This window comes from Heteronotia binoei, chromosome 8 (genome assembly GCF_032191835.1).
Source record: "Heteronotia binoei isolate CCM8104 ecotype False Entrance Well chromosome 8, APGP_CSIRO_Hbin_v1, whole genome shotgun sequence".
NCBI classification, from domain to species: Eukaryota; Metazoa; Chordata; class Lepidosauria; order Squamata; family Gekkonidae; genus Heteronotia; species Heteronotia binoei.
Genome location: NC_083230.1, coordinates 77,496,611 through 77,522,726, shown reverse-complemented (window position 1 = coordinate 77,522,726; position 26,116 = coordinate 77,496,611). Strand labels below are relative to the sequence as shown.

General features: G+C 42.5%; 1 protein-coding gene across 1 annotated transcript in view; it reads left to right on the top strand.

The window, feature by feature from the left end:
- The first annotated feature begins 504 nt into the window (after window positions 1-504).
- The window catches only part of GRIN2B (glutamate ionotropic receptor NMDA type subunit 2B), a 502,950-nt gene continuing 477,338 nt past the window's right edge, over window positions 505-26,116 (top strand). The window contains exon 1 of the mRNA XM_060245306.1: window positions 505-620. The gene's annotated coding sequence lies outside the window, so the exon portion shown is untranslated. The remainder of the gene's footprint in view (window positions 621-26,116) is intronic.

Here is a 26,116-nt window from a genome sequence, read left to right as displayed (position 1 = left end):
GCTGATGTTGGGAAATGCGCCTGCCTTCGCCGCCTTCGACGCGTTCTAGCCTCTCGGGAGGAGAGCCAGTCGGTCTCTCTCACACCCATCTCGTCCGAGCCACCCTCCCCCCCTTCTCCCTTCCGGAGGGGACGCCGGGGGAATAATCATGCTTCTCGCAGGACCAGAACCGACAGCCGCTGCATCCGGACTCCGCTGCTTCTGCTAGGGCTCCGCCGGGAATATATTTCGGCTATTTGCACCATTCGAAGAACTACCAGGGCTTTCCCCCTGTGCTTTTTTGTTTTTTCTCTTCTCCCAAAGGAGCAAATGGAATGATCTCTTTGAATCCTGCATTTTACGATCCTCCTATCCTCACGGTCTGATTCATCTTCCGAAACGTCCTCTCCTCGCTCTTTCTGTCGCTCTTGGCATTTGCAACGCTGCTTCGAGGCACGAGATTGCCACCGCTGAGGCTTCTTGCAGGAAAGAGATTTTTTTTAAAGAAAAAAATTCGCATCCCCCTCCCCAAGCCTCATTCTTCTTATGTGGATATGCAAGCAAGAAGAGGAGACTGGATACTCCCAACATGCTCACTCCCTTAATCTGTCCGCCTAGAGGTTCTGCTTCTACAAACCAAGGTAAGGGGAAGGGGGGGGGGTGGTTGTGGGGAGACTTTTCTGGGGGTTGGGGTGGGGGGGGGTTAACCAGGGCAAAGTAGCAGCTGGCTTTTAGTGGCTGCCATGTAGGAAGAAGGACCCCCGAGCCCCTCGGCTGAGGCAAGAGCCAGCCATGCTGTCTGGAGAGCAGGTACGGCGGAGATGGGGAGCCCTTCAGACATGTTGATTCCTCCCCTCCTTGGCTCAGTAGAGGCGGGAGGGGTGGGAAAGAGCAACCCCCCCCCAGGAAATGGGTGCCTGGAGGGCTTCTCGTGATTTCAGGGGAGGTGGGGGGTGGGTCAGGAGGCAGGGGGGTGTGAGGGGGGGCAATATGGACCCAACTGTAGCCAATTCTCTTTGTCTCCTTGTCTTCTTCAGCAAGCTCCTCGAGCTGGCGCTTCCCCCCCCCCCCCGCAGGCTGGGTGGCATCGGCCCGACCCCCAGCAACATGGTGGTTGGTGGTGGTGTGTGGAGATGGTGCATTCTGGCTGAAGCACACCAGGCCCCGGCGACCCGGGGAGGCCTGAAGCAGGGAGGCTGCTGCCGGCCATTGGGGGCCAGCAGCTGCTCCCCGGAGAAGGGCCAGCGGCGGCGCAGCGGGCGGCTTCGCGTGAAGCTGCGTGCAGGTGGAGAGGCTATTGGCAGTCCGGGCACGTCAGGAGGCATCTACTACGACGCCCCAAAACGCTGCTCTTCGCGGCTGCGGGGGAGGCGGGAGGGAGCGCAGCCTTTTGCAGCTGGCGGGGGCTTTCCAGCTGTGGGGGCAGCTTCTTCTCGCCCCCCCCCCCCCGCGCCTCCTCCTCTCTCCCTCGCGCACGTTTCCCAGGCAAAGCGCTTGTGCCGGGCTGCAAGATGGCTCTCTCGCTTGCTGCCGGGCGGCTGTGCCTCCTTCGCCTGGACGTGCTCGCCTCTCTGGAAGATGGTGGCTGGCAAGACAAAGGAGGAGGCGCTCGCCCGTGAGGGGGTGTGGAGGGTTTGCTGGCTGCCGGGAAGCGGGCGCCTTCCCCACGGCGCGTGGAGCAACCTCGGGCTGCCTCCCCTCCCCTGCTGGCGCCCCAGACAGGGAGGGCAGCGCGGAAGGCAGCCTCTCCGCTCACCCACGCGCCACACCCCCTGGCGCCCGCAGGCTCCTTCGAGGCGCCGCGCGGAGGCCCCCCAGAGGCAGGGCCGGAGGGCTCGCCCAGCGCTTGGCTCCTGCGCCGCCTCTCCCGCTCGGGCGGCGAGTCTGACGGGACTCCGGGAGAGGCGGGCGCGAGGCAGGATCCCCCTCCCGCCACGTTCGCCTGGCGCGTCTATAAATAGCCCAGGATCTCGGTGACATCTGCCTACGTCCCCCTCGCCGCAAGTGGGAGTCGAAAGTTTACCTGCGGGGGGGGGGAGGTGCGCGCGCGTGTGTGGCGGAGGGGCGTGGCCAGAAGGGGCGTGGCCAGGGGCTCGGGAGAGCGCTTCCCGGGAGGGGGCGGGGCCTTGGCGCTTGCTCGCTGGCCGCCCCAGCCCGCAGGTGTGGCTGTCGGAGCGCGGCAGGCAGCTCCTGCGGCGGAGGCACGGCAGACGCGCGGCTCTCTCTCCTCCCCTTTCTGGCAGCACCACCCCCAGCGGCCAGCTCGACCCCGCCTCCCCCAGCCCGGCTTTCGCCAGTGGCCGCTGCTGGCCGCGCGATCCGGGAAGGCGGTGGGGCAGCGGGGCGGGACCATTTCGATCGCCTTCGGACTTTCCTCTTTCTTGGCGGCAGGTTCGGATTCGGAAGCTCCGGACAACGCAAGCGCCTCCCCCCCTCCCGGTTAGCAATGCGCCTCCTTTTCTGGTTAGAACTTTCTTCCTGGCTGTTCTGGCAGAAGATGCTTAGGCCAGCCTTTGTCTTCCACCGTGTAGATCCAATGGAGATGCCCCAAACCATTTTTAGAAAGGCCCACTACAAACACTTTTGAGCCTGTTTCCCATTGTTTGCTTTAGATATAAAAAAGTTTGTGGTTTAAAACTGGAAAGGAATTGAATATCCATTCCTGCTGAAGATGGTTTCACCTTTGCACTATATACCAGTTTAAACACAAGACTCAAACTTTATGTGTGGAAAAAAACCATCTACATTGGCCTAGAATGCAAATTTGATTTAAGAGTATTTTCTCAGGACTCTGAAAGCTCTTCATTTCCCACTTCCTCTTCATTTTCCATTTCCTAGGCTTGGTGGAATGTAATTCATTTTAAAAAGTGCTTTCTTCTACTTTCTGTCTTCCAGCTGTAAAATTTGTGCATGCACATAAATGGTGCAAGGCTAAGATATACTTTGTGTATCCCTGAGGGGAAATGCCCAGTTGGCTGTCTCCTGCTTTTGTTTTGCATTAACAGCATTCACAAATAATGCATTGGAATTGGGCTGTAAGGTTTTAATGCATGGAAACATGAGATGTCTGTGGCTCCACCAAGATCAAAGCAGCGATATGGGAAGGGGCAGATACACCAAATCATTTCCCCACTTTCATTCTGAGAGCTGTTTTTATTTTATAATAAAATAACTTGCTCCTGCCCAGGCAGTTCTCTTCTCGGTCTTCTGTGAGATGGGGCAGAGGGCACAAACTAAGGAAGAATGAGGGCTGATTGAAGGGGTCCATGGAGACCTGTAGCTCCAGGCCCTCTATGTTTAGTTGTGCAGGTGGATCATTCCATTCAAAATTTAAATATATTTTCAGCCTTCAATTTAAACTTCATGTCTATCAATTTATTTACAGAACTATATACAACTAAAATAAGCAGAATATATTGGAATAAAAGTCATTTTAGAAGATGGGAAAAGAAGATGGGCCTCAACAATAACAGAATGACTATATGAATTTATTTATTTTATTTTTCACATTTATATCCCGCCCTTCCCGCCAAAGCAGGCTCAGGGCGGGTAACAACAACATTAAATCCACAATAAAAAATAAAACCATACAATAAAAACAATTACAGTAAGATCAAAATTAAAATTAACAATTGCACTTTAAATATTGAACAAATTTTTAAAACAGTTTTGGTGCTAAGTTCCATACCATGATGTTAAGCAGCTCTGTACTTTAGTTGAAGGCCAGATGAAAAAGTATTGTTTTACAAGCCTTGCAGAATTGGGCAAGGTCCCGCAAGGCTCTAACATCATCAGGGAGTTGGTTCCCTGATGATATCACCCTGACCTGGCTTGACCATTCTCACAAACTAAGCAGGGTCAGCCCTGGCCAGTATTTGGTAGGTAGATCTTCAAGGAATATCATGGTTGGGATGTGGAAGCAGGCAATGGCAAACCACCTCTGAACATCTCTTGCCATGAAAACCCCATGGGGACATCATAAATCAGCTGTGACTTTATAGCAAAAATAGAAAGGAAGAAAAAATATATATGAAACAGTTAATGGGCAATCTTTCTTGCTTCAACTCTAATCCACCATGGTCTAATGGTTAGAGTGTTAGACTAGGACCTGGAAGACTCAGGTTTGATACCCATTCTGCCATGGAAGTTGTTGGGTACCCTTGGGTGAGTCATATGCATGCTCAGCTGTACATACCTCACAGGGCTGTTGCGATGATAAAATAGAAGAGAGAAGAATGATGTAAGCTGCTTTGGGTTCCCAATGGGAATGAGTAAAGAAAATCCACAGTCAATGGATACTTGCTCTTCAAAGAAGCTGCAGAACACACATCTTTGTGTTACGATAAGAAAATGGGAAGTATCCTGTAAAAGATATGGCAGTAAAATGAGGAGATTAAATTGAAGATTGGGCAAAAGATGGCAGGAATTTGTGCTACCAAACTGATCACAATAGCAGGACTACACAAGAGAGACACTTAGCATCTATATTTATTAGGCTTAAAGATTCAGATGCAATTATGTAGAATATAAATGCGTAATGTATGAAAGTCAAAATTGCAGTTATACTCACAGAGGCAGAACACAGATAAACAGATGGAACTGTACAACCTTAAGACACAACAGGCAACAGAAGAAGCTAAGGCTCCATCAGTACAGGCATAGATCTAGAGCATGGGTGACCAAACTGGCTTTCAGATATACTGTGTGGCTCTTGAAGCCCCCGCCCCAATGGCCATGGGCATTTGTCTCTTTAAATAACATCTCCAAGCCAAGCCAGCTGGTAGTTTGGAGAATGCATTTAAAGTTAGTTGCTTTCTTTTCCTCCCTCCCTCTCCCTCCCTTGTCTTGCAGCTCTCAAACATCCCATGTTCATGTCTTTCAGCTCTCGTATATCTGATGTTTATTCTGTGCGGCTCTTACATTAAGCAAGTTTGGCCACCCCTGATCTAGAGGATATACACTATACACACATACAGAGAACTACATCCACACAGGATAAACTCTTCAACACAGATCTAGTTAAAGACATATGTACAAGCCTGTGTGATAAATTAAGATCTGTAGGTCTAGTATGATTTACAGTAATGCAGCTTTGCAGACTAGGATATATTCATCATATATTTAATTAATTGTTAAATTCTCTCTCAACACATTTTGCTCCCAAACTGAGGTCCAGAATGACTCTCTCTCTCTGTGTACAGTTAGTAGACACATATAAATAAAAGTTATATAACATTATTGTAAACCCACCCCTCCATATTTGTAAAAATAAAGTGCAGAAAAAAACAGCTCTAGATATTGAAAGCCAGAAGCAAGCACATGTACAACAAAGCATATAGACTAGAAATTAATTTGTCAGTGCTCATCATACAAACCTGCTTTATCACCATAACCAGGAACATGGGAATAAATAATACATTTGAATTGATGGAGAACTATGATATTGTGGGCTGCCTCAAATCCTGTTTTCATTGAGATAATCTCAATGTAGGAACCCCCCTCCCCCGCTGTACACCTATTTATACTGTCCTGAAGCAAGACCACAAATCTATTTTAGCATATTTCCATGCTTAGAAGCCTTAGAATAATCATTTTTAAAAACTATATGTTCATACACCTACTTTTTAAAGATGCAAACTACTTCCATGCTGGAAAAAAATCACATGAAGTGGACCTCAAAATTATCCCCCCCACTGGAATAAGGATAAAGCATTCAAATAAGCAGGCATGACTTCTGGGGAGGTTTGCATCTCTACAGTTCAATTTAGAAATTAAGATCAGCACTGGGAAATATATTAATTTAAGCCAGGGTGTCAAACATCTGGCGTGGAGGCCAAATCAGGCCTTCGGAGGGCTCCTATCAAGGCCCCAAGCAACTGGTTGCTTCCTTCTCTCTTGCTTCCTTCTGCATAACAGCTTGCTTTGCAAGGCTTGCTAAATCGGACAGGAGCTACAGAGTGAAGACTCTGTTTTCTCTACTGGCTGAGGTTCCTTCCATAGGGAGGAAGGGGGAAGGGAGAGCTTGCTTTGCCAGGTTGTCTCAATTGCACAGCAGAGCTACTGAGCCAAGCTTTCCTTCCTTCCCCATCCTAGTTCCTTGGGCAGGGCTGAATCTAGGGGGGGGGGGGCAGAGGGGGGGTGCTTGCCCTGGGTGCCGACAGAGGGGGCCCCCGCCAAATTGGGTATGGAGCCCACTGTATTCTATGGGACCATAAAATAGAATGGCCCATAAGGGGGCGCCATTTTTTGATTCCCCCCCCCCAAATCATGTAGATCTGGTCCTGCCCCTGGGGAAGGAAGGAAAGAAGCAATGTTTCCTTTGCCCAGCTCCCTGAATCCCATGGGAGAAATCCAAAGAAAGTACTTTTAAGACCAACAAGTGCTATGTTTTAAGCATGTTTTAGTTTAAGTTTTTTTAAAAAATCTTTAATTGTATTTGTCTGTGTCCTTTATAAAGTTTATATCTCTGCTACCTAATCTTAAATAGGTACACGCAGGGCCCGGCCTGACACAACTCGGCCCAACAAGGTTTCATTTATGTCAGATCTGGCCCTCATAACAAATGAGTTCAACACCCCTGATTTAAACTGTACACTTTATTTCTGCAAAACACACCCAAAGCAGCTTGCATTGTATATTTACTGACAGACAGCAAATCACACATGTATGGATGGCATACATTTCACAAGTGTGTATTTCCAGACCCCCCAAAAAGCTAGGCTTAATGTGATGAGGTTGTTTAACAACCAACCAATTTATTGTGGCATCAGATCCTTTAGTTGACCCAGTTTTTGCCTGCAAAAGTTCAGGTTATAGTAGCCAACATAAATGTTTGTAAAAGAGAAAAAGATCCGTGAAGAAAGAAATTTTTGATTCACGTTATGCCAACATATAGATGATTTATGATGCATTTGAAAGCTACACCTAAGCTGTGACGCTGCAAATCACATATCCTGGATAGGTGGTTATGGGGTGGAAAGTGCTGTCAAGTCACAACCAATTTATGGAAGCCCAGGGGATTTTCAAGGCAAGAGACGTTCAGAGGAGGTTTGCCATTGCCTGGTTGCTGCTGTATAGCAACCCTGGACTTCTTTGGTGGTTTCCCATCCAAATACGAACCAGGCCCAATCCTGCTCAGTTTTCAAGATCTTATGAGATCAGTCTAAATTGCTTAGCAATTATTCATTTTCCCAGAGCAGTCACGCCTATCTACATGGATGCTTCATTTCTAATCTGAATCCTGTGGAATTTTGTTTGTGGACCATTTCACAAAATAATCTTTCCCATCAACATGGGCACAATCAGCATTGGGGGAAAACCATGTACCTAAGTGACAACTGTATTTAAAAGCAGTTGCAACGACCGTTTATTCGTGGAGCAGGCTTTCCTCTTTGTTTCCTTCCTTCTTGGAATCAGCTTGCTGTGGCTTTGAGTTCAAATCCTTGATTAGCTGCAAAGTTCACCTTCCAGCCTTGGGCAAGCCACTCTCTCTGCCCAAGAGTGGGAAGAATGGCGAGATACAAAATATCTTTAAAAGTATAGAAAAAGAACGAGGCATGCATGGCTCTTCGGCTCTGAAGAGCGAGCGCACCCGTTTTCTGCTGCAGCACACCGCTATAGCTTCCTTTCCGCAAGACCCCCCGCGGACCGGGCGTTACTTCCAGGCTCCAAGAAGGCTGCTTTGTCATAATTCAGGTTTCTTTCCCTCCTCCCACACCGAAGCGACCACTCTCTCCTCCCCAAGGTGAGAAAGCCGCGGCAGACCGCTTCGACGTTTTCTTTTCGCCGCTGCTTAACTAGGCAGGGAAGCTGGCAAGGCGCTCACGACTCACAACGCGCCTAGCAGAGCTGGCCAGCGCTTCGTGTGCCGCGTGCCTGCTCTAAGTCCCCGCGCCTGGCTTGGGGCTGAGGCCACGTGCTGGGGGCGGCGGCCTTGCTCCTGGGAATCACACGCGCCGCGGCCTTGGCAACGGAAGCGCGAGCGCCTTAAAGGTGAGCGCGGCCCACCGCCTGGTCTTGGTACCCTCACAGAACATCAGCAAAGTGCCCCTTCCGGCCTTCGTCCCCCTCCTTCCGCAGGTCTCCTTTTGCACTGTATTCCGAGCTCTCCGCAGCGCGTGTTGAACCACGCAGACTGTCATAACCAAAGAGAATGAGGAGCCTGTGGCAACATGCGCACATTTGAGCACATGTAACCTTTTCCCCCTCATATTCCTTTTTTACATGACCCCCCCGTGTGTCTGCCACAACCCCCCCCCCCCATTTATTCGCATATGTATCACACTTTCCTACTACGCCCTCGGTCCTATTTAGGAATTAGGGCTGCCGGCTCTGGGTTGGGAAATTATTGGAGATTTTGGGGGTGAAGCCTGAGGGGGGCATGGTTTGGGGAGTTGAAGGACTTCACTGGAGTATAATGCTGTAGAGTCCACCTTCCAATGTGCCCATTTTCTTCAGGTGATCTCTGCTACCTGCAGATCAGCTGTAATTCCAGGAGATCCCCAGCCACCACCTGGAGGTTGGCAGCCCTATCATTACAGTGCAGGCTGTTTACTTAAAACACACTTTCTCCTTATTAGGAAAGATGAAACCTGATTTTTAACCACTTCTTAAGCATCCTGAGATTGTTTTCTCTGATTTGCATTATCGCACATATTTAGGTCAATCTAGTCCCCATTATTTTAAAGCAGGGAACTAAAATTAATTATTCTGTATTAATTAACTTGCAATAGAAAATTATAGTGTATATACAGCTTCCATTTCTGTAATCTAGGTCCTCCATAAGGAAGGTGAACTATGACGTAAATATGTCAATTTGAAAGAAAGTGAAACAAAGTAGAAGTCAAGTAGCACTTTTAAGACCAACAAAGTTTTATTCAGAATGTAAGTTTTCATGCGCATGCACACTTCTGCAGATGAGGAATCAGGTACAGTGAGAAGAGCTACATATAGCTAGTAGGCACTGGTTTAGGATGCAAAATGGTACAAATTTAAAATTCAGTGACAGAATGGCAAAATTAACAAATTGAGCAAATCTTTGATGTGGGTAGCATGAGCATGAGAAACCAATAAAACGGTAACATGTCAAAATATGAGAATGTCTGCTAATCACTCTATTTATAAGCCTGGGCCAAAATGAGGGCATTTCTTTCTCAGAAGTAAAGTGAATATGTATTTCAAGCAAAAAGAGCAGCCCTGAGAGAATTTTTCTCAGAGTAAGCTCTATACAGTGAGTCTGAGTGGGATTCTGAGTAACTTGTTTAAGGATTGCTCCTTAAATCTCTTACTCTATCATTCCTCCTCTCTGCTTACACCTGCCTATACTTGAGAAAACACTTCTGAACTTTGACCAACATCTTCTTTCTGTTTCCACTTCTGCAAAGACACTGCAAAGTATAATACAAAGAATTGGGGCCCAGCATCATTTGTGACATTGCAAGGAATTCTGGGATGCTTTTCTTGGATTGTATGCTGCTTGGTTCCCCTAGAAATATTGCTGCTTCAGTAGAATTGTTTGTGCATGTATACCCGGGTTGCTGGTATGCATATCCTCTCAACATCATACGCCTGTCCAGTAAAGAAGGTATACAGCAGGAACACTACAGTCCTCATCATGCCTTTGGGCCAAGGAGCACATCCGGATCGAGGTGGTTTGGTGGTGCTGATGTTATTGGACTTGTCAGCGGCGTTTGACATGGTCGACCATCAATTGCTGGACCACCGCCTTGCCAACGCAGGGATTCAGGGGTTGGCCCTGCAATGGCTTTCCTCTTTTCTCTGCGGTTGAGGACAAAGGGTGGCGATCGGGCGACAATCGTCCCAGAGACATCCGCTCAATTCAGGGGACGGTGCTCTCCCCGATGTTATTTAATATCTATATGCGCCCCCTTGCCCAGATTGTCCAGAGAATTAAGCTGGATTGCCATCAGTATTCTGATGACACCCAGCTCTGTCTACTGATGGATGGCCCGCCGGCCTCTGCCCCCCAAAATTTAGTCCTGGCGCTGCAAGCCGTGGCAGGGTGGCTTAGGCTGAGTCGTCTGAAGCTGAATCCGATGAAGACAGAGGTCCTTTGCCTGAGTCGTGGTGGTTTGGGATGGAAAATCTCTCTACAAGCTTTTGATGGGGCACCACTGATATCGGCGCCCAAAGTCAGAAGCTTGGGGGTGCTGCTGGAGCCCACATTGGCAATGGAGGCCCAGATAGCAGCCACTGTGAAATCCACCTTCTTCCACCTTAGGCGGGTACAACAGTTGGTCCCCTTCCTTGAGCGCTGTGACCTAGCAACTATCCATGCAACAGTCACCTCGAGACTAGACTACTGTAATGCCCTCTACATGGGGCTGCCCTTGTCTCGTATCTGGAAACTGCAGTTGGTGCAGAATGCAGCAGCCAGGCTGTTATTGGGTCTCTCTATACGGGAGCACATACAGCCAAGGCTGCGGGAACTGCACTGGCAATAGTATTCCAGATTCGCTACAAGGTTATCTGGTTATCACCTTTAAAGCCCTATATGGCCGAGGACCTGTCTACCTTAGGGACCGTCTTTCCCCACATGTTCCCCAGAGGGTACTTAGATCTGGATCACAGAACTTATTGTCAATCCCCGGGCCGAGGGAGGCGAGACTGAAGGCTACTAGAGGAAGAGCCTTCTCAATTGCAGTCCCTCACTGGTGGAACCAACTTCCAGAAGAAGTAAGGGCCTTGCATGACATTGCTCAGTTCTTCAAGGCCTGTAAAACAGCTCTATTTCAACTTGCCTTTAAATTTTAAATTGTTTTAAAATTATTTAATCGGTACTAATTATTGTTAAAATTTTTAAATTATTGCTTTCTGTTTTATTGTTTTAGTTGAATGTTGTTAGCCGCCCTGAGCTTGCTTCGGTGGGGAGGACGGGATATAAATTTGAGAGAGAGAGAGAGAGAGAGAGAGAGAGAGAGAGAGAGAGAGAGAGAGAGAGAGAGAGAGAGATAGATAGATAGATAGATAGATAGATAGATAGATAGATAGATAGTTTATAGTCTCTATAAAGAGGACAGCATCTGTTTGCTGATTCATACCTGTTTGGTGAAACTGACCTGGTTGTAGCACAGGCAGACTTCTCTACCTGCTGTCATACTGCAAATGTGAGTAAAGGATCCATGAGGTGGAAGTAGGGAAATTGGGGAAGCTGGAGAGAGAGAGAAAGCTGCATGAGTTTCTCCACTGCTTTCTCGAACAGTTAAGAGGCTTCAAGACCAGTCAGAAGAATGAGGTCTTTGACTGTTCCAGATGTTTAAAAGGTGACTGAGGAGGAAACAATGACTAACCCATCACTCTTGAGGTTTTATTTTCCTTGTGACTTGTTCAGTCTACTTTTTGAAGCTTCCTGTACCTTTGTGGAAGTCATTGCTAATCAGATGCAAACTGTAAAGTGTTCTGAGTTGGCTGGCTACACATCCAATAAATCTTCAATTTGCTCAGTCTGTGCTGTAGAAGTGCTGAAGCACTTCTGATATCTACTTAGTGGTGCTATTTTGCATGATGATTGAGGGTGTTTGCAGATGTACAAATAGATTAAGCTGGAAACAAACACACTCTTAAAATCCTGTCTCAGATTTTCAGAGAATCCCTGCTTTCCAAGATCTTTCTTTTCCTGCCTGCTTAAATTCAACTAGCAGTCTTTCCCCAGAGTGTTTCTTTGCCCGTTGCCAGTAAGTGCAGGGTGTTACTTTTCCAAACTCTGAAGTAGAAGTAGCCAAACTGTGGCTCAGGAGTCACATATGGCCCTTGCACACATTTTGTGTGACTCTCAAAGCCTCCACCACCCTGTCAGCCTGCTCGGAGAAGGCATTTATCTTTTTAAATCACTTCTCCAAGCCAAGCCAGCGGGCAGCTTGGATAATGCATTTAAAGTTAAAGTTGCTTTCTTTCCAACTTTTTCTTCCCCCTCCCCATCTATTTTCCTTCCTTCCTTCCTTCCTTCCTTCCTTCCTTCCTTCCTTCCTTCCTTCCTTCCTTCCTTCCTTCCTTCCTTCCTTCCTTCCTTCCTTCCTTCCTTCCTTCCTTCCTTCCTTCCTTCCTTCCTTCCTTCCTTGTATTGCAGATCTCAAACATTTGACATTTATTCTTTATGACTCTTAGTTAAGCAAGTTTGGCCACCCCAGCTTTGAAGGATATCACATTGTAAAAGTAAGAGAGAGGTTACTAGCTATTAGGAGAACATCTGTCATTAGCTCCTATTGAAAAAATAGTCAATCATCTTTGAATATTAGCAAGCAATCATGCTAACAAAGAATGGTTTCCCCTGCACATCTGTACTGGGTAGAAGTATAAAAAGATAGATAATTGAACAGAATAATAGTATAATTTCAACTTTGTTCTCTGATTGTATCTTAATTCTTTTTCCTTTTGCTCATAGCGAAACATTGAAGGATCTGATTGTAATTTTATGTAATTCTTGAACTAGGTGGATTCTAATACATTTACAGTTATGAAGATACGTTTATGTGTAGTTGTACATGAAAAAAGTACATATTATGTTATACATTTAGAGTAGTTAATAATTAATGTTCAGTTATTTTGTGGTCTATGCAGTTAATTTGGGAGGATCTTGCTTGCATTTTATATGAATAATTCCAGATGGGAATTATTTTTGGTCATTAACATTTGCAAGTGGTTATCATTCTTGTAGAGTGGAGTAATTACTTTGGATCTTGTTTTAAACTGATGATTTCCCCCCACCCCCAATAACTTTCTGTTGTTTACAGTCTTTAATGTTACTATATTGGCGCTATGGATTCATGCATCTGATGAACTTAACTCTTGACTCATGGAATTTTATGCCATAATAACTTTTGGTAGTCTTCATTTATATTAATACATTTTTTAAAAATCCCAAAACAACCTCATCCTTAGTGTGATGTGGTGGATGCAATATTGAGTTTGGATATTTATTTTTAAGTATTTGTTTCCTAGTTTTCATCTAGATTGATTCCCAAATAAACTTAAAATTCAAAGCAATCACATTTTTAATTAAAAGTAGTTGAAATGATGTGGCACATTCCAGTTCAGCCCTTGTTAGATGGTTTCAGGCAAGTCAGTTTCCTGCCCTAATGTGTTACATAGTGATTTATTAACAGGGATTTATTGATATAGAACAGAAAAAGACATTTGTGCTGCCCAGTTGTGTGCTGAATGTACACAAGTGTTCTGAGCACTGCTCAGATGGAATTAAATTTATTACATGCTTTTTGTAATGCTTAAGCAGTGCTTATGTCCATTCAGAGAACTGTTTGAATGTTCCCAAAGACACTTTGGAGGTGGGTAATAGCTGTTTTCTACGTATCCAGAAAGCAGTTGCAGGTACCTTAGCCTTCTTTATTTAAGGACAGTTTATTTTCTGGAAACATCACATTTTATAATAAATATTTGCTTGGAAATTTACTTTGATTGGTCAAAATCTGAGCTTGTGTAAATCAATTTTCTGATATTACATGAGAAGGAGGAGTTTGCTCACACTTTGTCTGAAATGCAGATTTGCTTGAGGAGTATTCAGATGGGTCGCAAAATTAATTCTTTTTCAGAAACCAAAGTAACTTTTCTAGGAAGGGTTTCATTTGGCTTTTTTTGTGGAGGAGTCTCATCACTGTGGTACACTTAAGAGCAGGCTTTGATTTTATATGGAAACTGACTTTTTGAACTTTTAACCAAGGCCATCGTATGTTTATTTACCCTATTGACTGCAGTGCCACTTATTTCTGACTCAGGATTCACAATTTAAAATGTCCACTTGTCTCAAATAACAGTTCTGATATTAGTCTTTCATGCATACAGTGAGTGTAAAGCAATCGTTTAATGATTTATGTTAAAAAGTATTTCTTGTGTAAAAACAATTTTTATTATTCTATTATTATTATTATTTATTACTTTACATTTATATCCCGCCCTCTCCGCAAGCGGACTCAGGGCGGCTTACAACATCATAAAAACAATCAATTCAATAAAACATATAAAACCATAATTTATTTATCAATTTAAAAACTATTTTCTACAACATATATCACTATTTCATTTACTTCTCTCAAATAAAAGTCAATATGTTGCATCACATTTCCACCTCCCCTCCTCCGTTTCAAGACTTCCCCAGTGTTACTTACAATATAAAAGCAATAAAGGTAATTTAATATTTTAAAAAAACTGTTTTAAAAGAAAAAAGGAACTTATACTTCTTTATGGTTATTACCTCATTTGATTAATGATCCAATATATTACTATAAGTCATCTTATCTATCTTATTATAATCTTTTAAGAAAGAACAAAATATTTTCTCATACTCTCATTTTAACTATCATTCTTGTCTCAGTAAATTAAAAATTGCTGATAAACAAGTTATCCATTAGCAAATATCACCAAGTGTTCTTTCACTCTCCAATGTTCTTCCACATAGTTCTGAAACTTTCGCCATTCATTATTAAATTTTTCCATATCAAGTTCCTTTAGTGTTCTTGTTAATTTGTCCATTTCACTCCAGTGCATAGTTTTCATAACCCAGTCCCATTTTTCTGGAATTTTATTTTGCTTCCACAACTGCGCATACAATGTCCGTGCAGCTGAAAGCATGTACCAAAGTAATGTTCTGTCTTGCTTCGGAAAATTTTCTATTTGTAATCCCAACAAAAAGATTTCTGGTGCCTTCTTCACTTTGTATCCCAAAATCTTTGACATTTCTTGCTGCATCATTTGCCAATACTGTACAGCCCTTTCACAAGTCCACCACATATGGGAGTGTCGATGCGCTTAGAGACCAAGAGGGTGATTCTTAGCGACGCAAGAATGAAGGCTGTACACAGTAGCTGTAAAACCACTATATACATTTATTTACAACACCACTCACTCTCCTGACTGACAATATGCTCCGCTGCACTCCAACTTCATTAACCCACAATCACCACAGTTGCTCTGTACATTTATACATTGGTCAGCCAATCAGCAACTTGCTGTGTCATGCTGACTCTGCTGGCTGATGCAATCCTTCTGGCAGCCAGCCACCTGCTGTCATGTAGATCATCTAAGCCTCTAGATCTACTTTCAGTTCTGCAGCACGTGCTATAAGCTGTCTCTTTACATATAATAGTGACAGGGAGAAGGACCCTTCATGTTTTTTCCAACATTGATCAGACATCTGATTATTTGTTTTCGACAGTTTTTTTGGTGTCATATACCATCTATACAACATTTTGTAACAATTTTCTTTTTTGTTATTACATGCCAAAATTTTCATAGAGTTCTTCCACAAATATTCCCATTGTTCCATCTGAATTTCCTTGTTTATATTAATTGCCCACTTTATCATTTGAGATTTTACCACTTCTTCCTCTGTAGACCATTTCAGTAACAGTTTATATACTCTTGAGATCAATTTTACATCCTCACCAAACAGCATTTTCTCCATTTCTGTTTATTCTTGTCTTATTCCTTCCTTCCTAATATCCTGCTTCAGCAGACTTTTAATTTGTAACCATTGAAACCAATTAAATTTATAATCCAATTCTTCAACTGATTTTAATTATGCTTTGCCTCCTTGTATTTTTAACAATTGTTTATTTGGTAACCATTTTTCTTCCTCAATACCCGAATATAACTTTATTACTTCCGTTGGCACAATCCACAATGGTTTCCTCTCATCTTCATATTTTTGGTATTTCAACCAAGTTTTAAGCAAACTACTTCTTACATAATGATGTGAGGAAAAAAAACATCCATTTTACTTTTCCCATAGCACAAATATGCATGCCAACCAAAAACCTTTCCATGGCCTTCTAATGTTAATAATTTTCTGTTTAATAACACTATCCAATCCTTAATTCATACCAAACAAACTGCATCATGATATGTTCTTAAATCCGGTACTTGGAAGCCTCCCCTTTCTTTAGCGTCTGTCAAGATCTTCATCTTAATTCTTGGTTTCTTGCCAGCCCATATAAATTCCGAAAGTTTCCTCTGCCATTTATGAAATTGTTTATCTTCTTTCACTATTGGTATAGTTTGAAACAAGAACAGTCAGTCAGTCAGTCAGTCAGTCAGTCAGTCAGTCAGTCAGTCAGTTTATTGCGGCTCTAGGCCAATCAACAACAACAACACAACTCATCAATAACAGTACAACACAACACCAAGCTAAAATATAACATAACAATATAAAACTATGTACAACCATCAAAATAGTAATAAAATTATCTGACGTAGGCAACACTTAACTAAGGGCATCTTCTTTCAAATACAAACAGCATTAAATTTCTTCCTGTCAAGGTCGGTAACATATAGAAACTTAGCAAGATCCAGAGAAAGTTGATCACTCCCATCCCCTAAGAGGAAGTAAATGACTTGGGCCTGATTTAAAGATTTAGCGAGCATTAGATGGTTCCGCAGAAGTCTGTACCTTGCCTCTGTATGGAAAAGACAGTTCAGAATGAGATGGGGAACCGTATCGACCTCCTCCAGGCCGCACGGACAGATCCTGTCTTCTAACGGGATCTTGTGGAAACGGCCCCTCAGTACTGCTGTGTCAAGAATGTTCAGGCGTGCCAAGGACAGCTTCCGCCTGATCTTAATTGGCTGTATCTTTTCTAGATACCTGGCACATTTAAGATCACTTGTAAAAAAGGTTGGGATATACGTCCCCCCAACTTTGGCCAGAGATTGTTTTAACTCCAATTCCAGTAATCGGTCTCTGATAATTACTTTTGCCCCGTTCTTGAACATGAGGGCTAGGGAATCAATATTCAGATCACATTCCTCTAGTTTGGAATTTAATTTCCTCAACCAATTGCTAACAAATGAGTCATAGAAGATTTGATGAGTCATAGAAGATTTGATGTACTATATCATCCGGATTCACCAGCACCCTTAAAAGGAGACTCAAACCTCTATTCCACATTACTGTGGAGAGGCTTGGAAGCCCCGTTTCCAGCCTATTTGCAATAGATGAGGCATATTTTGGCACCTGTAGGATACATCGTACAAACTTCGATTGAACCATCTCCAATTTAGTTATTGAAACAAGAACATTATTCTTGGTAATTCATTTTTATTGCCGATATTCTACCCAGGATAGACAAATTCAACTTATTCCATTTTTGTAAGTCCACCTCAATTTTCCGCCAAAGCTTTTCATAGTTGTTTTTAAATAAGTCAATATTCTTTGTTGTAATTTCTACTCCTAAATACTTTACTTTAGAGGCCACTTCACAGTTTGTTAATTTTGTAATTCCATTTGCTTAGATTTTGGCATATTTTTACACAACATTTTTGTTTTCTCTTTATTTACATAAAAGCCTGCCAGATCACCATATTCTTTTATTTTTTGGAGCAACAACGGTGTAACTTGAGTTGGGTTTTCATTTATAAACATTACATCATCTGCAAACGCTCTGTATTTGTAAGAAAAGCCTTTTAATTTCAAACCCTCTATCTCCTTATCTTCTTCCGGTTTGGATTTCATGGATAATTGACGAGCTTTCCAGTGGGGGAGCTCACCAGACCCTCTATTCAGGACAGAGAAGGTGTTTTAATACCTGCTGTCTACATCATCTAGGCAAGATGATGGCCAAGATATGCTTAAAGCTCTGAGGAGAGGTACTTTGGCTAACAAGAAATCCCGTGTGTGTGGGTGTTTCTTTTTTGCTTTGAAGAGTCTCCGGAGAAGAACCTCTTCCAATGTCTATGGAGGGTATCTGGGGTTGTTAAATCAACATAAATTCAATGTGTGCCAAGCTTATTAAGGGCTAATTAATCGTGGAAGAGAAACAGACCAGTGTGTTTGATGTCGGGACTTCAAAGGTAAAGAGATTTTTATCTGTTGCTCTGGGACTAAATTGGGAAATATTTGGAAGGCAAACGAAGGTCTGGACACATAAACAACTTGTAATAATAAAGAAGGAGGAGGGGGAAATCTTGGACTGAGTTAAACAGATATAAGGCTTAAAAAAGGCAAAAGCTGATATTGTTTGGAATTTTTGTGGTCACTCCCCCCGAGAGTGGAAGAACTGCAGATCAACAAGTCATTACAGGAAATGACGTCTGGGAACATCGTGAGACTTCACAACCATAGATAACAAGACTTTGTGGCAAGTGTGGGCGGAAGAGGCCATCAAGGGAAGGGAAAACTACAGGTTTTTTTAAGCCCCTCTAGGACTAAACCATAGAGAAACATCGAGCACCATTTTGGGAAATTATAACTTAAAAAAAATTAATATCTGGACCCAGGGGCATAGGAGGACGGCGATTTTGGGCTTTTCTGAAAGGGCATGCCCTAATCTATAAGACTAGACCATTTAAAAAGAACTTGGTGACTTCAATTGTAAAGTCTATATTTATAATGGGAAGGCAGTAATGTCAGCCCAAAATCCATTACAGACAAGATCCAAGAGGGCAAAAAGGCTGATAAAAAAGAACAGATGGATGCCATGGAAACTAGATTGTCTAAACTGATTAAAGATGCTATAAGTGATTGTAAGAAGGAATTTAAAAAAGATATAGAAGTTCTCAGTAAAGAGTTTAAATCAGTATCCAAAAAAATCCAAGAGGTGGAAGTGAAAGACCATGATGAAAGAATTAATACAGTGGATTCCACTATTTAAAAAATTGCAGGACAAAGCAGTACTGCAGGACTGCAAATGAATGGAAAATCAGATACTTTTGAGAGGTGTGCCTGAAAAGGATGGTGATTTAAGGAAATACATAATAAGGATTATTGCTGATATGTTGGAGATGATCCTGAGGAGACTAATTACTTTTATGACTATATTTACAGGGTCAATTCAGAATATGCAAGGAAAAATAAACTACCAAGAGATGTGGTAGTGAGATGTGTAACAAGAGACTTGGTGGGAAGGATTCTAAGTAAACAGTATGAAGGCAAGTTGATTGTGGAAGACAGTGATGTTAGAATTATGAAAGAATTACCAAGGAAAGTCTTAAGTGACAGAAGATTATATAAAAAACTGACTGAGCAATTGAGAGAGAGTCAAATGAGATATAGATGGATTCTCCCAGAAGGATTGGTTTTTGAATACAAGGGGAAGAGGATTACCATTACAAGCACTCAGGAGATGGAGAAGTTTTTGGTGGAGAATAAAGAATTTGGAGGTTCAGATTAAAATAGAAAACCATGATGGATTACTAATTATTATCTTGGAATGTAAATGGACTTAATTCACCACAAAAAAGAAAGACAACTTTTCATTGGATTGGGAAGCAAAAATGTGACATAATTTGTCTTCAAGAAGTACATATTAAATGATTGGATTACAAATATTTGTGGAATAAGCAATTTGGTATAGGATTTTTTTCATTGGCTAAGGAGAAAAAAAGAGGCGTAATTTTTTATGTAAAACAGGAATTGGAACCAAAATGGATTTTTAAGGACGATGATGGTAGATATATTGCAGTGCAAGTGATGATGAACCACAAGAAGACTTTGCTATTGGGACCGTATGCCCCTAATGGGGCAAAAAATTCTTTTTTAAAGGACATTATGCAGCAACTTGATCAAGAGACATATGAGCAAATCATGTTAATGGGAGACTTTAGTGGTACAGTTAAAAATATTTTGGACAGATCTGGGAAGAAGCATAATGAAAGTAAACTACCAAAGTCTTTTTTTTAAATTAGCCAAGCAAGAAAATCTTGTAGACATTTGGAGGGAGAAAAATCCTACAGTTAGAGACTATACCTTCTTCTCAGCTCGACATAACTCTTTCTCAAGGATTGATATGTCATGGAATACAAAAAATTTGAGACTTACAACAAAAAAAAAAATAGAGATTCTTCCGAAAATAAGAGCAGATCATAATCCAATAATGTGGTCTGTGAAACCTACCAAAAAGACTTTAAGATGGCAAATAAATGAAGATTTACTGCAGAAAGATGGGGTAGTAGAATCTTTGCAAAAAGAGACTAAAGCCTTTTTCCAAGTAAATGAAAATGAGGACATTCAATATCAAACGGTGTGGGATGATTATAAAGCGGTGATGAGAGGTATTTTAATCACATTGAATAATAAAGACAGAAAAGCTAAAGAGAAACAAATGACAGACATACAGGAGATTAAGAAGAAGGAGAGAGAGTTTATAAAGAGACCGGGGAAAAAGAAGATTTTAATAGAAATTGGAATTCTACAGGACCAACTAAGACACTTGTTAAATAAAGAAGTAGAATGGAACTTAAAAAGGCTTCAACAAAAATCTTTTGAGAGTGCAAATAAAGCTGGAAAATACTTGGCCTGGCAAATGAAAAGAAAAAGGGAAAATAAAATTGTTAATAAAATTAGTTTGGGCAACAAAGAAATTGTTGACCAGGAAGGAATCAAAAGAGAGCTTTATAAGTATTATGCAAATTTGTATAAAAGCCATGTGGAGGAAAAAGAGAAAATAGATGCGTATTTACAGGAAATTAATGTTAAACCCCTAATGGACAATATGAAAAAGATCTTAAACGACCCAATTGGTAAGGAAGAAATTAAAGTGGCAATTAACTCAATGAAGCCAGGGAGGGCTCCGGGTCCTGACAGTTTTACAGCAAGATTTTATAAAGTTCTTAAAGAAACTCTACTTCCAAAACTTCAGAAATTGATGAACATTATAAGAATAGATGGGAAGATATCTAATACTTGGAAGGAAGCAGTAATCTCGTTGATACCAAAAGAAGACAGAGATTTGACTAATGTAAAAAAACTATAGACCAATTTCATTGCTAAATAATTACTACAAAATATATGCTAGAATTTTAGCGGAACGCCTGAAGCAGCATTTGAATAGTTTTGTTAAAGAGGAACAAGCAGGGTTTCTCCCCAGAAGGCAATTAAGAGAAAATAGCAGAACTGTAATAGATATAATAGAATATTATGAAAAACATCCTGAAAAAGAAATGGCTTTTCTTTTCGTTGATGCAGAGAAATCTTTTGACAATGTTCATTGGGACTTTATGTTTGCAGTAATGGAGAAATTGGGATTGGGTGAAGACTTTGTTAGAATGGTAAAGGCAATATAGGCCCCACTCAATGCACAGCAGCCAAGAAGGTAAATGGTAAAGGCAATATAAAGCCCCACTCAATGCACAGCAGCCAAGAAGGTCTGAGTGCCTGCTCCGGCTGCAACGCCACTGAGGATGTTCTCCGCAGCTGAGAACGAAACGTCTGGAAGGAAAACTTTCTCCAGTAGAACACGGCACTTGATCCCGAAAGAGTCTACAAACCCTAGCAATATATACTGACCAACAAGCAAGACTTTGTATAAATGCAGATTTGACAGAGAAAATAGCAATTTGTAAAGGAACAAGACAAGGGTGCCCTCTATCCCCTTTGGTATTTATAATAACGCTGGAAATACTGCTTATGTTAAAAAGTATTTCTATAGTAAACCTTGGAATATTACAGTTGGAATTAAAATTATATAAATGAGAAATTATATATCTGATAGTTCCTTTGCTTGTGGACTAGATTTCATAGTAGGCCAGTCATTTTACAATACTAAAAGGTGTAATTTTTTTTTTAGCCCCAGAAAGGTGTCTGAAAAATAAATCCAGTCTACGATAATTGAAGTAGTTGGCAGCTCAGTTGAGAGTCCCTGGGTAAAAACAAAAGGAGTAAGAAATAACAGTGATATTATTGTGAGGGTCTGCTATAGACCACCAAGCCAGGCAGAAGATTTGCATGAGATACTCCTACAACTGATTGCAAAGTTCTCCAAGAGAAGGGACACAGTTATCATGGGAGATTTCAGTTACGCGTACATCTGTTGGAAGTCTAACTCTGCTAAAAATGAAAGGTCAAATAGATTCCTGACTTGTCTTGCTGGCAATTTCCTTTTCCAGAAAGTGAAGAAGGAAACAAGGGGATGTGCTATCTTGGATTTGATTATCACCAACAAGGAAGAATTGATTGAAGAAGTGAGTGGGCACGCTGCGCAGTAGTGACCATATGATTTTGGAATTTACAGTCTTAGGAAAGGGAAAAGCTATACATAGTCAGGGCTTCAGAAAAGCAAAGTTCGATAAACTGAAGTTGGGCTTCAGAAAAGCAAAGTTCGATAAACTTAGAACTATGCTGAGTAAAATCCCATGGTCAGAAATACTTAAGAAGAAGGGGGTTCAAGAAGGGTGGGAGCTTCTTAAAAGTGAAATTCTGAAAGCACAATCACAGATGGTTCCTATGAAAAGAAAAAATGGAAAAAGCCTAAAGAAACTGAGTTGGCTCCATAAAAAGCTCTCTAAAGACTTGAGAAATAAAAAAGACTCCTTTAGGAATTGGAAGGAGGGCCTTATAACCAAGGATGAATATAAACAAATCACCAGTGCTTATAGAGAAAAAGTTAGGAAAGCTAAAGCTCATTATCAGCTTAGGCTGGCCAAAGGTACTAAAAACAACAAAAAAGAGTTATTTTCTTATGTTCAGAGTAAGAAAAAGAGCGAGGACATGGTAGGCCCATTGTGAGGGCAGGAAAGGGAAATTGTAACAGGTAATGAAGAGAAAGCAGAACTGCTCAATTCCTACTTTTCCTCAGTCTTCTCTTCTGAGGAAAACAGTGCTCAACAAAAGAAGAACATATAAGGAGGGTATGAAGTTCCAACCTAGGATCAGCATAGGGGTAATACATAAACTAGTTTCTTTAAATGAAACTAAGTCCTCAGGGCCAGATGAATTGCATCCAAGGGTTCTAAACGAGCTTGCGGATATAATTTCTGAGCTTCTGGCTATTATTTTTGAGAATTCTTGGAGAACAGGAGAGGTGCTGGAAGATTGGAGGCGGACAGATGTTGTCCCCATCTTCAAGAAGGGGAAAAAGGAGGATTCGGGTAACTACCGACCCGTCAGCTTGACGTCTATACCTGGAAAAGTGTTAGAATAAATAATCAGTCAGTCCTGGAACATTTAGAAAGAATGCATGTGATTACTAAGAGCCAGCATGAGTTTCTCAAGAACAAGTCATATCAAACTAACCTGAACTCTCTTTTTTTGAGAAAGTGACTACCTTGCTGGTTCAGGGGAATACTATAGACATCATTTATCTTGATTTCAGTGAGGCTTTTGACAAGGTTCCATATACTATCCTTGCTGACAAGTTGGTAAAATATGGTTTGGATCCTGTTACCGTTAGGTGGATCTGTAAATGGTTGACAGATCACACCCAAAGAGTGCTTGTGAATGGTTCTTCATCCTCTTGGAGAGGAGTGACAAGTGGAGTGCCTCAAGGATCTGTCCTGGGGCCTGTTTTGTTCAACATCTTTATCAATGATTTGGATGAAGGAATAGAGGGAATGCTTATTAAATTTGCAGATGACACTAAATTGGGGGGGGGGGGTTGCAAATACAGTATAAGACAGAAACAGGATACAGGATGACCTTGACAGGCTGGAAAACTGGGCTAAAATCAATGAAATGAATTTTAACAGGGATAAATGTAAAGTTCTTCATTTAGGTAGGAGAAATCCAATGCATGGTTATAGGATGGGAGGGACTTGTCATAGCAGTAGTATGTGCAAAAAGGATCTAGAATCTTAGTGGACCATACGCTGAACATGAGTCAACTGTGTGATGTGGTGGCTAAAAAGGCAAATGCAATTTTGAGCTGTATCAACAGAAGTATAGTAATGTAATGTAAAATTTTATTTATATCCCGCCCTCCCCCGCCGGGGCAGGCTCAGGGCGGCTAACAACATTTAAAAGTGAAACAGTACAATAATAAAACATTAAGTTCACATTAAAACCAGTCAATCAATAATCAAAACATTCCTAAAACTAACATTGGCGGTAAACATTATTAATTTAGCAGTAACATTAGCTCAGTCATTGGTGAACGCCTGTTTGAAGAGGGCGGTCTTGCAGGCCCTGCGGAACTGGTCTAAGCTCCGCAGGGCCCGCACCTCCTCTGGGAGCTGGTTCCAGAGTTGTGGGGCCGCGGCTGAAAAGGCCCGAGTGCGGGTGCTTTGAAGTTTAACTTCTTTTGGCCCAGGGATATTCAGTCTGTTTTTGCCTACTGACCTCAGTGCTCTCTGGGGCTCATATGGGGAGAGACGGTCCCTCAGGTAGGTCGGTCCTTGGCCATATAGGGCTTTAAAGGTTATGACCAGCACTTTGTACTGGATCTGGTATACAATCGGCAGCCAGTGCAGTCCGCGTAGCCCCGGCCATATATGCTCCCATCTCAGGAGACCAAGTAGCAGCCTGGCCGCCGCATTCTGCACTAGCTGCAGTTCCCGGGTCCGGTACAGAGGCAGCCCCATGTAGAGAGCGTTACAGTAGTCCAGTCTTGAGGTGACCGTCGCATGGATCACCATTGCTAGGTCCTGCCGCTCTAGGAAAGGGGCCAACTGCCTCGCCCGCCTCAGATGAAAAAATGCTGACTTGGCAGTGGCTGTTATCTGGGCCTCCATTGATAATGAAGGCTCCAGTAAAACACCCAGGCTCTTTACCCGTTGCGCCGTCTTCAGTGGCGCCCCGTCAAATGCCGGGAGAGATATTTCCTTCCCCAGAGTGCCACGACCCACATGGAGAACCTCTGTCTTCGCTGGGTTCAACTTCAGCCCGCTCAGTCTAAGCCATGTTGCAACAGCCTGCAAAGCCCGGTCCAGGTTCCCCGGGGCGGAGGCGGGCCGGCCGTCCATTAGTAGATAGTGTCCAGTTCACGTGAAGTGATGGCATCACTTTACTCTGTTCTGGTAAGACCTCACCTGAAGTATTGTGTTCAGTTTTGGGCACCACATTTTAAGAAGGATATAGACAAACTGGAACGGGTCCAAAGGAGGGTGACGAAGATGGTGAGGGGTCTGGAGACCAAGTCCTATGAAGAAAGGTTGAAGGAGCTGGGTCTGTTTAGCCTGGAGAGGAGGCGGCTGAGAGGTGATATGATCACCATCTTCAAGTACTTGAAGGGCTGTCATATAGAGGATGGTGCAGAATTGTCTTTTGTGGGCCCAGAAAGTAGGACCAGAACCAATGGGTTGAAATTAAATCAAAAGAGTTTCCGGCTCAACATTAGGAAGAACTTCCTGACAGTTAGAGCAGTTCCTCTGTGAAACAGGCTTCCTCGGGAGGTGGTGGGCTCTCCTTCCTTGGAGGTTTTTAATCAGAGGCTGGATGGCCATCTTACAGCAATGCTGATCCTGTGAATTTAGGGAGAGTTATTTGTGGGTTTCTTGCATTGTGCAGGGGGTTGAACTAGATGACTTTGGAGGTCCCTTCTAACTCTATGATTCTATGAAGGTTGACATTTTAGGACAATCTTGATGATTTTTACTCCAAGTGGTGTGAACTATAGGGGGAAAAATAGACCTAGATTTATGTTGGTCCAGTCATTTAAAACTTGTGCCAAATTAGTGGTAAACAAGTACTTATTGGCTGTACCTGTACCTGTGCCTGTGTAATTATGTTTTTATTCTACTTTTCCTCCAAGAAACTCAGGGATGTATATATTTTTTCTTCTTGCCTTTTGTGTCTTCACTACAACTCTGTAAGGTTGTGGAGAGAGTGGTTTAAGGTCATTGAATGACTTTTGTGGCTGATTGAAGCTTTGAATCTGGTCTCCCAAGTCTTATTTTAACACTAGCCACTGCACCATATTGGTGAGGTAGTTTTATGATGAAATCTTGTTTTGTTAACAGAATAAATGCAAATGCTGCCAACATAGAGGTGTAATTTACTCTAAATCTGCTGCAGATATCAAGACAGCAGTTCTATTCTATTGGAAAAGTCTGCCTTTTAATTTTTAAATTTTTTTCATATCATCTCCATTTATGAATAGACAGACAAGGAGGCTGAGGGTTGATATGACTATACTGTGGGAGGCTGAGGGTAAGTTTAGACAACTCTGCAATATAATCCATTGTTGTATTTGAATATTGCAGATTGGGAGCAGGGGTGGATTTGAGGTTGTGTCTTGGCAGCCCTGTAATGTACTGTACTCCACTGTTAACATTCCCACATTACAGACTGGAGGGAGCTGTTGAGAGAGAGAGGCTACAGCCACACTTCCCAGATTAGTACACTGTTAACATCCACATATTGTGGATTGAAGGTTCCCACACCCCCATATTTTCATCTGCACATGGTGATGATGGCGGTGGCAGCGACTGTAACTTGTGGAGACTTACAGTGCCACCCTAA